Here is a 12,965-nt window from a genome sequence, read left to right as displayed (position 1 = left end):
TTTACAAGTTGGAGTATTACAGATGTGTGAGATGCAACCACTGTTAAAATAGCTACTTGTTGCTTTGGGCAAAATTGTAGCTTCTAGATTTTTTTTAAACATACTAATAGATGACATTACCTTCATATTATAATCTATAACATCATAATTTTGCATGGGATGATTGACTATTTTAAGGCAAAAATACTCAAAACTGTTTGAGAATGTTGAATGTTTGTGCAATTGCTAATTAATCTCAGATGGTCTTTAAGAGCCTAAGGATAGAGATAGAATACACACTGCTAAGAATACTGTTCCTGACATCTATCCAGCTTGAAAAAGTAGGAGTTGTTCTAGCACATAATTCCAACTCCATCAAATCTGTACAAGTCACACAACTTTCTTTGGTTTCTTACTAATTACAAGGTTTTTGATTTGGAACCTCCAAGAAAACCTTTTGAGGTTCTTGAAAGTCAAGCTAAACTGAAGTCAAGCACCTTTTGAGCTATTGTGGGTGAAGGCAGGCTATGTCAGTGATACCTTAAGTTAAATAAGAAAGTCAGAACAAAATGTGTAAATGAAAAAGTCAAAACAAACACACAAACAAGTGCTGGCCAAACAGTTGAAGATTATCTGGCCCATGACAGGACACAGATAAGCAGGGTAGAAAATCATACTAAAACTTCTACTAAGAAAAGGGCACTGAAGTTGAGATGGGTAGCCTGAACTAGTGTCCCCTGAAAGCTTAGGAATTGCTGCCACCTCATAACTGGAATATGACTTCATTTTAAGATGTGGGCCAGAGACTGTAAGAGACAATGGGAATGGTCTTTTCATTATTAATCAAACTATGACATCTGTGCACCGACTGTCGTAGACACTATCAGATACACTGCTAGCATGTAAGAATGGAAATTTTTCCTCCATCCTCTAAGTTTCTGTCTATGGGAGCCTGTGAATAACACTAACAAAAGGCAGCCAAGACAAAGGATTATTACAACTTTGATTTTATTAGTGTTTACTTTAGACAGCATCTCTTTTTTAACCTGGGCTCAGCTTAAGGAATTAAAAAAAAAAAAAAAAACCTTAATATTTGCATGAAGATGAGCTTATAAAAGAGAAGCGAAATTCAAGCATTTAGACACAGGTTCTGGTGATCCTTCACTACTGGGGAAGTGACTAAGACTGGATGTGGACATTTTAGGAAGGTTTGTTGCTGAGACTGCATTTTGGTGTTGACTTGCCATCACAAGTATGGAGTTCCCTCTACTATGAAAAGACGAAGAAGTTTGTACTTGAATTGAGGTGTGTCAGATTATAGATGCAGAACCTTCTCAATAGACCTACAGGTTAAAGCAGTCTTTAGGCCAGTGTTGTTTTGAGGAGGTAGATTCTGATCCCATTAACACCCTGACTAAGGACCACAGAAAGAGAGGGGTTCAAGAGACAGAACAACTCGACAAGGAGTTGGCCAAGGAGATGAGGACAGATATGTAAGTAAAAAAGCAGCACATGTTTTTAAAGTGTCATTAAAAATCAGCCTGATAGGCAAGAGAAATCTACTTTCAAATGGCTTGTTCATGTAGTCCAAGTGACTCCCAAAACAACATAAAATATATATGTTGCCCATGGTTGGCTCTCAGGATTAGAGACCCCCATTGCTGAAGACACCACATATTTAGGACACAAGAATCAAATGATTCAAACAGGATCTGATCTGAAAGACTTTCCTGTGGTCTAGTTTCCATTGTTTCAGAAACTCAGGTGCAAGCTGCTAAGGGAGAGAAGCAGGTAAGCAGTCTTAGCCAGCTGCAATGTGTATGAACCACAATAAAACTATGAACTACATCTGGTTTTGAATCAGGAGCTCGCAAAAATAATTCAATTGTAGAATGCTGGCAAAAACTTTGAAACCAGTATGTCAGTACTCAAACAGGAAAATGACACAGTGGATGTTTTCCTCCAAAACACAGCAACAACTTATGACACAAGAAGAGAGAAACCAGATTTAAAAAAAAAATCATTGCTATAAAATAATAGAACTAAAATATAAGCATTGAGATAAAAAATATAACTGAAGAGGTTAGTCGTGCTCTGAAGATGATAAAGCAGTAATTACTCATGAAACGAGTGAACTCACTGGTGAGGCAGAAGAAAATGCCGCAAACCAGGAGACAAAACATGAGAAAGTTGCGAACAGATGTCTCAGAAGGTTCAAAGAATAAAATGGAAGGATAGAGGCAAGGGGACATTTCTCAGTGTTTGACACTGGTGGCCACAGTAGGCACTGCGTTTCCATAAAGCTTACAGAATGGTGTCAGAACAAAGCCTATTCATGTCTGGATCTAGTGTAACTGACAATACCAGGATTTTTAGGGACAAAGACAAGCCCCTCAGGACCCAATCTAATCTCATCCATCTAGTTGCAATTGCATGAAATTCCTTTAACTGGAACCAAAGCCCTTCAATCTATAGCTAGAGATAAAAGGCTTAAAATGCAAATACCCAGGGAGGAAGGATATGCTCATCCTGTGCTCTGTTTTACTTAGATGGGGTGTTCAAAACACCAGAAGAGCCAGTGCAGAGGAGTCTAAGGCTCTGAGGAGAAAAACCACCGAGACTCAGCCCTAGGCCAGGCTACTTATCGGAGAGGCTGCACACCTCAGCAGCATCCTTCAATGATTCTGCTCTTTTTTCTTGGCTCTACCACACAGGGTGGTGCTTTAGTAGTCCATCTTCCTCCTTGGACTTCCCTTCTCCAAAGGCCAAAGGCCTGTTTTCAGGTCTCTGGTGAAAAATAAGCCTTTTCTTTAGTGACCCATCCAAATGTGACATGTCTTCCTGCCGAGAGCGAGGCTGGTGAGAGTGCAGCTGTTGGGATGGGTGAAGAAATCTTAGCTTATTCCTTGAGTTTTTTCTCCATGGGAAAAGGTGTATAAAGTATAACCATCAGAGGAGTGGATTTGCTAGCAAATTGCCTTAAAATCACTCTTTAGCTAATAAATATATGGATATGATTTAAAACCCTTAGCCTGATACATGTGAAGTAGCCTCAGTACTTACAATATACATATGAGCTACAAAATTAATGACAATCTGAAAGGAATAGTTTATCATTACTTCATAGCATCATTCTTAAACTAGATTGATATTTCATTTTTTTCCTGTAAACTGTTTTGTCATCATGTATGTCAAAAACAAAACAATGAGCCTATTTCCTGAAAACACTCATGCTTTAACCCCACAGTCTCTTGTTATTTAATATTTAGTGGTTATGAAGTGATCATCGCCATGGTGATTATATCACTATATGATTAAATATATAATCTTACCATGTAGTAATAATATCAATCTAAAGGTATTAATATTAAAGTACTTATGTTACCCAGACAAGTCATATAATTGACTTTCTTAGTGTGTTCTGAAAATCTGCTTTCCCAATTGTAGTGGCCCAATTAGTCCTGGCATTGATCAGGCTCAGAAGGTATAGGTTAAATCTCAGATGCTTATGGCTGTGCAGTCTTGAGCCTCTCAATGGACCTTTCCAACTCCATGTTCTTTTTGACAAAAACATGGCTTCAATACCCATCAGAGTTGTGACAATTTAGGACTAATGTATTGATAATTACTAGCACCAGACAACTGTCCTTTAAGAATGACTTCTATCAATTATTTTATAGGAAAGAGAATATGGGATGAATGAGATGAATGGAATACAAATTACAATTTTAACCATTTTTACTAAAACTCATTCTAGAAGACAAATTTCTACTTCTAACTCTTATCTTCCACAACTCTTAAGTAAACAACGTCTGTGCAAATGCTGATTTTTCCTCTCAAAAGCTTTCAGTGGTCCCAAGTATAGTCTGAATCCTCACATTTCTGTAACAAGTGAAAAATTTTATCATTGTTATCTTAAACACCAAGAATGAAAATCCTACTCAGGGAGAGCATTGTTAGTCAGTGGAATGCCTTGACAACCTGTTCATGGTCATTAAGAAATCCCTTAAGCATCAATGCCAGGCTTAGTATGCTGCAAAGTGCCAGTGCTACAATTTCACACTGCAGGAAGCTACTTGGAACTCCAGAGTTGGGAAAAGATTATGAGGGGTTGAAGATGCTTGATTTGATACAAGCAGGAAAAAAAAAAAACCTCGCAGAAAAAATTCAGCTTCTTTAATCCTGCCAAATGCAGAAAGTTCTGGAACGAGTTTGTCTGAAATTCCTTCTGTGGGTTGTCTTCTACTCTAGGAGATAAGGAACTATGCTGATATAAAACCTTCCTTGACTGTTCTGAAGATGCCTTCTAGTTCTTATAGGGAACACCCTGTCCTTCTTCCTTTACTAAGTAATAAAGGCTAAGTAAGTACCCACTTGCCCAGGTATTTGCTTTTTTATTAGTGCAAATTTCATACCAAGACTAACTTTGCTGTTAATTTCTTTTGTTATTGTTTTTCACAAACACTGAGCCAAGGATTGTAAGAGTAAAGGGAAAACATAGGAAGTCATGAAGATGGCTGGTGGGAATCAGAGGGCTAGTGGTCAGCCTAAGAGTCACAGAAGGTTTACTTTTCTTTTTTCTTTTATTCTAGAAAAAAAGTTGTCAATGTGTCAAGGCAGAGAAAAGAGGAAGGAAAAGTAGTCAGGACGAAGTGAATGGGGAGTGACTCCATGAAGACCACAGAACACTGGTGTGACAGCCATAGATTCTGAAAGATAAATGATGTCTGTCTTTGTATAGAGATATGTGAGAGTAGATCATTTGAATGGATGGAAGATGCAAAAATAAAAAAAAAAACCCAAAAGCAAAAACGTAATTAATCATCAGGAAAATAAAATTAAAACCTCTTGTGAGATGTTACCTCACTTCAGTTAGAGTGACTACTGTAAAAAAGATGAAGAAGAAATAGGCAAGATTTTTCAGCAGTAAATATACTTGCTATCAAGTCTGAAAACCAAAGTTAGATCCTACAAGGAGAGAGTTGACTTCAGCAATTATTTCTCTGACCTCCACAGGTCCTAGTGTACAGACCGGTATGTGCACCCCAACCCCCACACAAAAATAAATGAATATGAAATGTAACAAGCATCGGAAAGGATATGAAAAAAATAAAATCCACTATTGTTGGGGATATAAACAGACTATATGGAGAACTCTATGGTAGCCCTTTAAAATGTAAAACGTGGAACTCCCATAATCCTCAGCAATCTCACTACTTGGTATATATCTAAAGATGTGAAATTGGTATGTTAAAGGATCATTTGTACTCCTATGTTTACTGAAGCTATTCATGACACCCACAGAATGCAAGCAAACTAAGGGTCCAATTGGGTGACTGAATGAAAACAAACGTGTCATACTCACACAAAGGCAACATATCCACTATTTTTAAAAGATGATCTTTCTGTCATTTGCAACCACAAATGGACATAGTTTTTAATGAAAGCAAGCTAAAATCAGACAGTTTTCCATGATCTGATTTATATGCAGGATTGAAACCAAGTTATTTTTCATGAACACTGAAAGTAGATCGGTGACTATCAGAGAGTCTGGATAGAGGAGAGCTCAGAAAGAGGAATAGAAAAAGTTCAGTCAGTAGATATTCTAACTAGTTAGAAGAATGCAGTCCTACCAATCACTGAATAGTAGAGTGAATAGAGTCTGCAATAATTTACCATGTAGATTGAAAAAAATGCTAAGAAGAGGTATTTCTGAGCCTCCCACCTCCATCTCCCAAATGCTGGGTTTACAGGTATCCATTACCCTATTTCATGTACACGGTGAGGATATTGAATCCAAGACCTGGTACATGCTATGTAAACACTTTACCAACAGCTACATCAGCAACCTGACTAATATATATGATGTTTTAAGTATACATGTACATTTTTCTCCAGAAAATAATTCGGATGAAACTATCTAATCACTATGGAAATGAGACAAAGGTTGTTTTCAGGTGATGGGTGAAGCAGAAACGATGAGGATCTTGTATTTGGATGGACTACATCTTCTAATTCACCTATCATTTGACTTAAGGTTCTTAAATTTTAATCCAGCTTTCACCACTTAAAAATTGAAATGAATCCGTATACAATGATTCCCAGCTATTATATATGGCTGACATATAGGAATACTTAATAAATGAAACCCTTTATATCACACTGATAATGGCATTACTTCAAAATAAATACTTCTCTAATGCTGAATTCTGTTATCTTCTGCCTCATGTCATAGACATGGGACAGAAATGATTTGGCTGTGCTCACTATTTAGTGCTACTATTTGTGTATGTGTTTGTTTTCTCTCATTCAGCCTTTATGTTGGATTTTAAGACTCTTAGATTTTAGCTGGATGTGTGTGCTTGATTTCATATTTGGTAGGTAAACAAAGAAATACAATTTCCAGCTATGACATTGATTCCAATTATCTCATTGTTAATTTACAGCAATCCACTGGAAGCTTAAGATCAATTCTTTTTAGAAATGTGATTGAATTGGCTCTTTGGATACATGTGAGTATCAGCAGATGATGCATGTCATTCCTGTTCAAGGCAACTTGGCTTCTGAGTGACATTGATAAGGTCAACAGTCTTGTGACTGCTAGTTATTCTCCTTCACTTAATTGAAACTCAGGGGCAGAAACTGTTTTGCCACATCACAAAGAATTTAACTATCAAAACAAAGTATCCACAAGTGAATCAGTCATCAGAAAGTCACTTTTCTCCTCTGCATACATACATAACTGAAAATACCAAGATATTTGCAAATACAGGAATGAAATCTAGCTGTACAGTGACTGACATCATTCATAGTGTAAGTTATTGGGTTCATTTTCAAGAAGATTGCCCAAAGTAGGAAGAAAAATATTTTACAGTTCTGTTTATTTAGTATTTATTTAAAAACATGTAGCTTCTAGTCTCTTGCAGAAACATTTTCATCTGAATATTTATTTTCTGTTAAACAATTTAGCAGTCTAGTTCCAATAGCTATATAACTGCACTATGAGCTCAGTAGGCATAGAACTACCTGGAAGATACAGGAAAAAAAAATAGAGTAGTTTTTCAGTTGGCAGTAACTACCACCAGTGCCCCTTATATTGCTATATATTAAAGAAACATTCCTTGGTTGAATACAACTGACAGTTTCTCAGAAGAGCCACATACAAAACATGGAGGAGACAGAACACTGACTCACACTCAACCCTATTGCTTGAGGCACCAAAATTGGAAACTAAAGTATCTTCTTTTGTTCTTGTCTTAGGTGTCTTTGAGAGGTAGGCCTTCTACCATAAACTGTTTCTGAGAAGCCCAGGCATCATTCTCTCTCTTCAGTTTACAAAGTGAGATTTAGCCTCCCTGACTTTATTAGATCAGGAGGTACATGTTCCTGGGTGCCACAAAGATGCCATAGCAGATACCCAGGGCCTACAAGGAGGCTGGCAATGGGGTCATATCCAGTGATAATGCCTTTGGACACAGCTGGATGGACACAAGTTTGGTGTGCCCACTGTCAAAAGTGGGGTAGATGATGGAATCAGAAACCCCCTACAGATTTGCGCACACCATTTGCATACATGCACAATAGTCTCAAGGATAAGTACAGAGTTAATGATGGGCATGAAGACAGGACAAACAGAGACAGACAGATCGGATATGTGCAGTTTTCCTCACCATAGAATGGGGAAGGTGACTTCTACTCCAAGTATATTCTGGTTCCCATACAGCCCAACAACCTTTCTTTTCCACTGGTCAGCTATTTAGATGGAGGAAGTACACACACACACACACACACACACACACACACACACACACACACACACACATAGCATGCACTGTTCTTCTAGGGCTATCAAAAAGAAACTTGTATTAGGAGACGTCAAGCTCCTCTGTGTCTAAGAAATAATAATAAGAAATCTGAAATAACAAAAATTAGTACCCAACATCGTGTTCAAAATGCTTCTTGGAGCCCTGGATTTTAATTCAATTCTAGACCTCCTGACAACTATGGGCAGGACTTGGGGCTTTAGCACTGGCCCAGCAAAGCAAGTAAACAATTAAAACCTTGAACTTTAGTTTGTCTGACTTTGTCGATGCCTACAATCCTAGTATCTGGGGTAGCTGAGACAGGAGAATCAACTTGAGCCCAGTTGTTCAAGGTCTACCTGTATAGCATAGAGGAACTTCATCTCACCCTTCCTCCAGAAACCAATTCCTCTTTTCCCACTCCCTGTTTTTTCCTCTCTCTCTTTCTGTTTTGTATATTTAAGTATGATGTGTGAAGTGTGCATTATACTTTACATTTGTGTGTATGAATGCAGACACACATATACTATTTTGTGCATAGTGGGGTCAGAGGAGAGCCTCTGGTATTGATCTTTGCCTTATGCCTCACCTGGCACATGGTCTTTTGTGTCATGACTTCATATGCCAGGCTAGCGGACCACTGATCTCCTGGAGGATCCTGTCTTTATTTCTCATCATGACACAAGCACAGTCAAATTTCATATACACAATGCTACATCAAGCTTTAAGTGCATTCTGAACCTCTGAATTCACATCTTCACTCTTGCAAAGGGATTGGTTTATCCACTGAGCCATATTTCAATAGCATTCATTGCTTTGTGACTTATACTTCTCAGATAACTACAGTTTGTAAATAATAAAAGTAAAAAACACACATCAGATGACAACACATTACAATGTAAGTCTTGCAATAGTTTTAATGGGGAACATTTTTAAGTTACATTTAGGGTTGTGTAATATAGTCACATAGTTTGTGAATGAGATATAAGAAGATTCATCATAAAATAACTCCCTTTGTTATTGTGTTTTCTGCTTCAATGTTTTGCAAGATAGCCTTTATATATGATTTTTAGACATATACAAGCAAATGTTCAAATTTCCATCCCTTTCTTTAACAAATGTTAGCATATATGTTTTATAGCAACCTTTTTTCACATTACTACCCCATTTCAATATTTTTCCTTCACTAAATCTTTTCAAAATATTACAGTTTGTAGTCCTGTACAGCATAAATGATCTATAATAAACTACCTATTAGCTTGTCTATCCCCATGAATATTTAGGTGTTTACTTTGCTAATATAAGTAAGACTGGGCTAGCAAATGTCTCATCAATAAAAATGCTTGCTGCCAAGCCTGAGGACCTGAGTTTGATTCCCCAAGGCTCAATTGGTGAAAGGAGCGTCCTCCTTCCTTGAAAGCTCTTCTCTGACCTCCACATGTATGCCATGGCACCACATGTACATGACTGTAAGGTGTACTCTAATACAAATAAGCAAATGTAATTACAAAAATAGTTCAGCTAATTAGCTTATAGGCACATCCTTTGACATGAGTAAAACAATTTCCTGCAAGTGGACTTGGGATTTCACATATGCATCATGTACGAGTACCTATTTCCTCACAGTCTTGTCAAAGATTTGTCAGTATGATAGATAACGTGGTACCTCAGTAGAATATTAATTTGAATTTCTTTTACCATGTGTGAAATTTAGCATCTTTCCAACTGTTTAAAGGTCATTTTTTATTTCCTTTTCTGTGAAATGTGCTATTTTACATTGGTGCCTGAATTAAACTTTATCGCAAAGGATATTCCCGCTCTATCAATGTCATGGAATGAATAATCTGTCTTTTCTATGCTGAATTGAATGCTACCTTTTTTACATGGACTGACTTAGTTTAAATGTTTGTGTCTACTTCTGATTTTCCTAATCTGTCCCTTTGATCTGTCTTCATGATTTAATACCATACATATCCTTTTAACCAGTAAGGCTTACTGACATGTTAGGCTCACTCCCATTATAATTTAACTTCTGATCTTCCCTTATGCTACACCATCTCCTGGCTTATTATTTGCATATATAACAGCTACTGACCTCTGTACACAGAGTTGAACTCTAAGCCTCCTGACTTCATTTACTATTTCTGGAATATTATCAGTTGATTGTCTTTGATTATTACTCTTCAAATGATATGTACTTTTTTTCTCAACCAAAGTAATTCTTTTCTCTCTAATTGCTTTATTTCTCCTAAGTGGCTTAGGGCATATAAAATTAAAAATAATAATAGTGATACTAAACACATTTACTTAGGTCCAAATTACTATGAATAAGGGAATAGTTTCTTAGTTTAGTACTGCATTAGATATGGAGATAGAATATAGAGATTTTGTGTTAAGAATATATTTTTCATATCATTGAAATTTATCAAGTTATTTACCAATATCCAAAGAGATTATCACATTAGTAAGTTTATTAATATGACATACCATTAGCTTTTCTAATATCAAACAACTCACCATTCTTTAATGGCCATTGCTTTTTTTTCTCTGAAAATCATCCTTTAATTACATTGGCACAGTCTAAACTTAGGATGTGTACACTCATATTTACAGATGGGATTGATATAATCACTTTGTATGTTTTTTTTTTCTCCTTTGGGAGTTGAATACTAATCACAAGGACTAGGACAACCCTGCTGAACACTACAGTTCACCTTTTATTTTAAGCCTTTACCCTAAAGTGCATTCTTTTCCAGTTCACTTTCACTGTGCAGTTAACACAGCATTAGAACATGTTGGTCTGCTATGAAGTTAGCTTTTGCTTTTATTTCTTTTTCTTATGATATTGTGAGGATATTACTTATTTCACTAATGCTATCATGTTTTTTTCTGCTTTTTACATATTTTAATATTCAGTTTGCTTCTTTTTAAATTTTAAACAAATACCTATTTATAAATTTATGATATAATACAAACCCCTCATTGGCTAAGATTTAGATGTACCAATAAATTCCTATTATTAAAATGTGATGATTCCTTACAGTACCTGTTCTCTTCTACTGGTATCTGGTAAAGTTTATACTTTTCCTCGTTTCTACTGCATTGTTAGATATGCTCCCACTTATAATATGGGACTAAGTCAATTATAAATGGTGGCTAACCTATTGAAGGTAAAGTGACCAGTTACTTTGAGACCCTATGTTGGTCTAACGCTCCTTCATTTCCACTACTTTATCTTGCTACCACTGTTGGGGCATAGATCATCTACATCAGCCTGTCACCAATAGCCTCTTACTTACTTCACTCTTAACCTTTTAATTATATAGGTATGGTACTCATGAAGGAACAGTCCCAATTTCTAGAATCTTCTCTGACTGACTGAGTTCTGTTTTCTAATAGCATTGCCAGAATATCCTGAAAATATCTTCTCTGGGACCTGGTAGTTATCTGCACGTTAGCTAGGTTGAAAAAAGACTACATTTTTTTCTTATTATATGCATATTGTTTTCTGTTCTGTAATGATGCTCTGAGAAACATAAAGATAATTTGATAATTTTATTAAGTACATCTGATCAGCCTGGAGTATAGCTTGATAATAATACACAGGTCTAGCATACGTGCAAGACCCCAGGTTCAATCCCAGCACAAGACATTCAACACCACATGCACACACACAGTCATATACACACACCCCACCCACACACACATGGGAGGGGGAGGTCATCAAATTTGAAGCAACAAAATTTTAGTTTGTCTTGGCAAGTACATTCTAAATAAAATTTGTTCTTTCATCTAACATATATAGGTTTTGTTGAATGAATTCTGTTCTATCAGAGGCCTGCTTTTCTAGCCAAGAGACTCTAATTATGTACATTTGGGATGAGACTTTCTGCTAGCTATTATTTTCTTTTTATAATCTTTAAATTTACCTATATCATTTTTGTTTTGCTAGCTGTTACTGTGTATTGTAGTCCTTACTCATTTTAAGCTTCCATTTTCATTACATTTGTTTCAATCTACATTCTTCTTATTTTCTGTCAACTCATGTTACATGCCCTGTTATTTCTGTCTTTGCTATGGAAACAGTACTCTGGTTTTTCACACATTCTCATAAGTGATGCTACATCTATTATTCTCATTTTAGATAAATGCACATAATTTTGCCCACTTTCTTTTATATATTCTACTGCAATATTCTTCTGGAGAATTCTCCTGTTTTTGTCTTGTTGACAAGGCAAAATTACATTTCCTAAAATAGTTTCAAGTTCACAATCCTCCTGCCTCAGTCTACTGTGTGTTGCGATTGCAGATATGCATAACCACATTTAGCCCAACTGTGATTTATTTGCATTTATTTAGTTCCCTTTCTCACAAATTTCCAAGTAATATTTTGTTGTAATGCCATGTCAGTATGTTTCTGTGTCATCAAGTGAGCTAACTTTGCTTAGACTGGTTATGTATAGAATATCCTTGCAGTCTGTTATAATGAGGGACAGAGCCAGAAGACTGTCCTCTAAGACGCCATAGTCCACTGCTGCTATGTGCTTTCTGTAAGTATGGCTTCTCTGGAATCCCTTAACAATACTTTTATTTATTCTGTTTTTGAATGAAATCATGTTGATGAAAATTTTACACATATCATACCACCACATCACAACACCCCCCCACACACCCACACACATCACTATCCCCACCACAACCACCATCACCACCATCACCATCACACCACCACACCACATCTGCAAAGCTCATCTCATTCTAACACTTGTTTACTGAAAATAAAGGAGTGGGCCGCGCACTTTATCAACCACTGCTGGGATTCTGAAGAATCCACCATTCCTGTTTTCAGTTTCTTCTCCATCAGCCTTTTTTTTTTTCTTTCTTATTTCAGCAATGCTGAATAAATCTTAAATCACTTTGTAATTTGAAATTTACAAGTATTCCCTGATTTTAATACGTTTAAAAATTTTTAAAAACAGTTTTGACATGAGAACTCTGTACTAGAAAATATTAAAAAAATGATGTGTTTCTATAAACAGAAAAAGTAAATTTATATGTTAACACCATTTAAATGTTCATTTAAATATGAACATCAGTTGTGTTATTAAAATTATAGTGGGAGTAAGCCTTTTAGCCTCCAATTTTTCCTATAGAAAAATAGAAGATAAATCCTTTGGGGCTCAA

General features: G+C 36.3%; 1 protein-coding gene across 1 annotated transcript in view; it reads right to left on the bottom strand.

Moving 5' to 3' along the window:
* The window catches only part of Dpyd (dihydropyrimidine dehydrogenase), an 851,011-nt gene that overhangs the window by 531,234 nt on the left and 306,812 nt on the right, over positions 1-12,965 (bottom strand). The window lies entirely within an intron of this gene.

The sequence above is a fragment of the Onychomys torridus genome, chromosome 6 (assembly GCF_903995425.1).
Source record: "Onychomys torridus chromosome 6, mOncTor1.1, whole genome shotgun sequence".
Classification (NCBI taxonomy): domain Eukaryota; kingdom Metazoa; phylum Chordata; class Mammalia; order Rodentia; family Cricetidae; genus Onychomys; species Onychomys torridus.
Note: the sequence above shows the minus strand (reverse complement) of the source record. Positions and strands in the feature narration are given on the sequence as shown.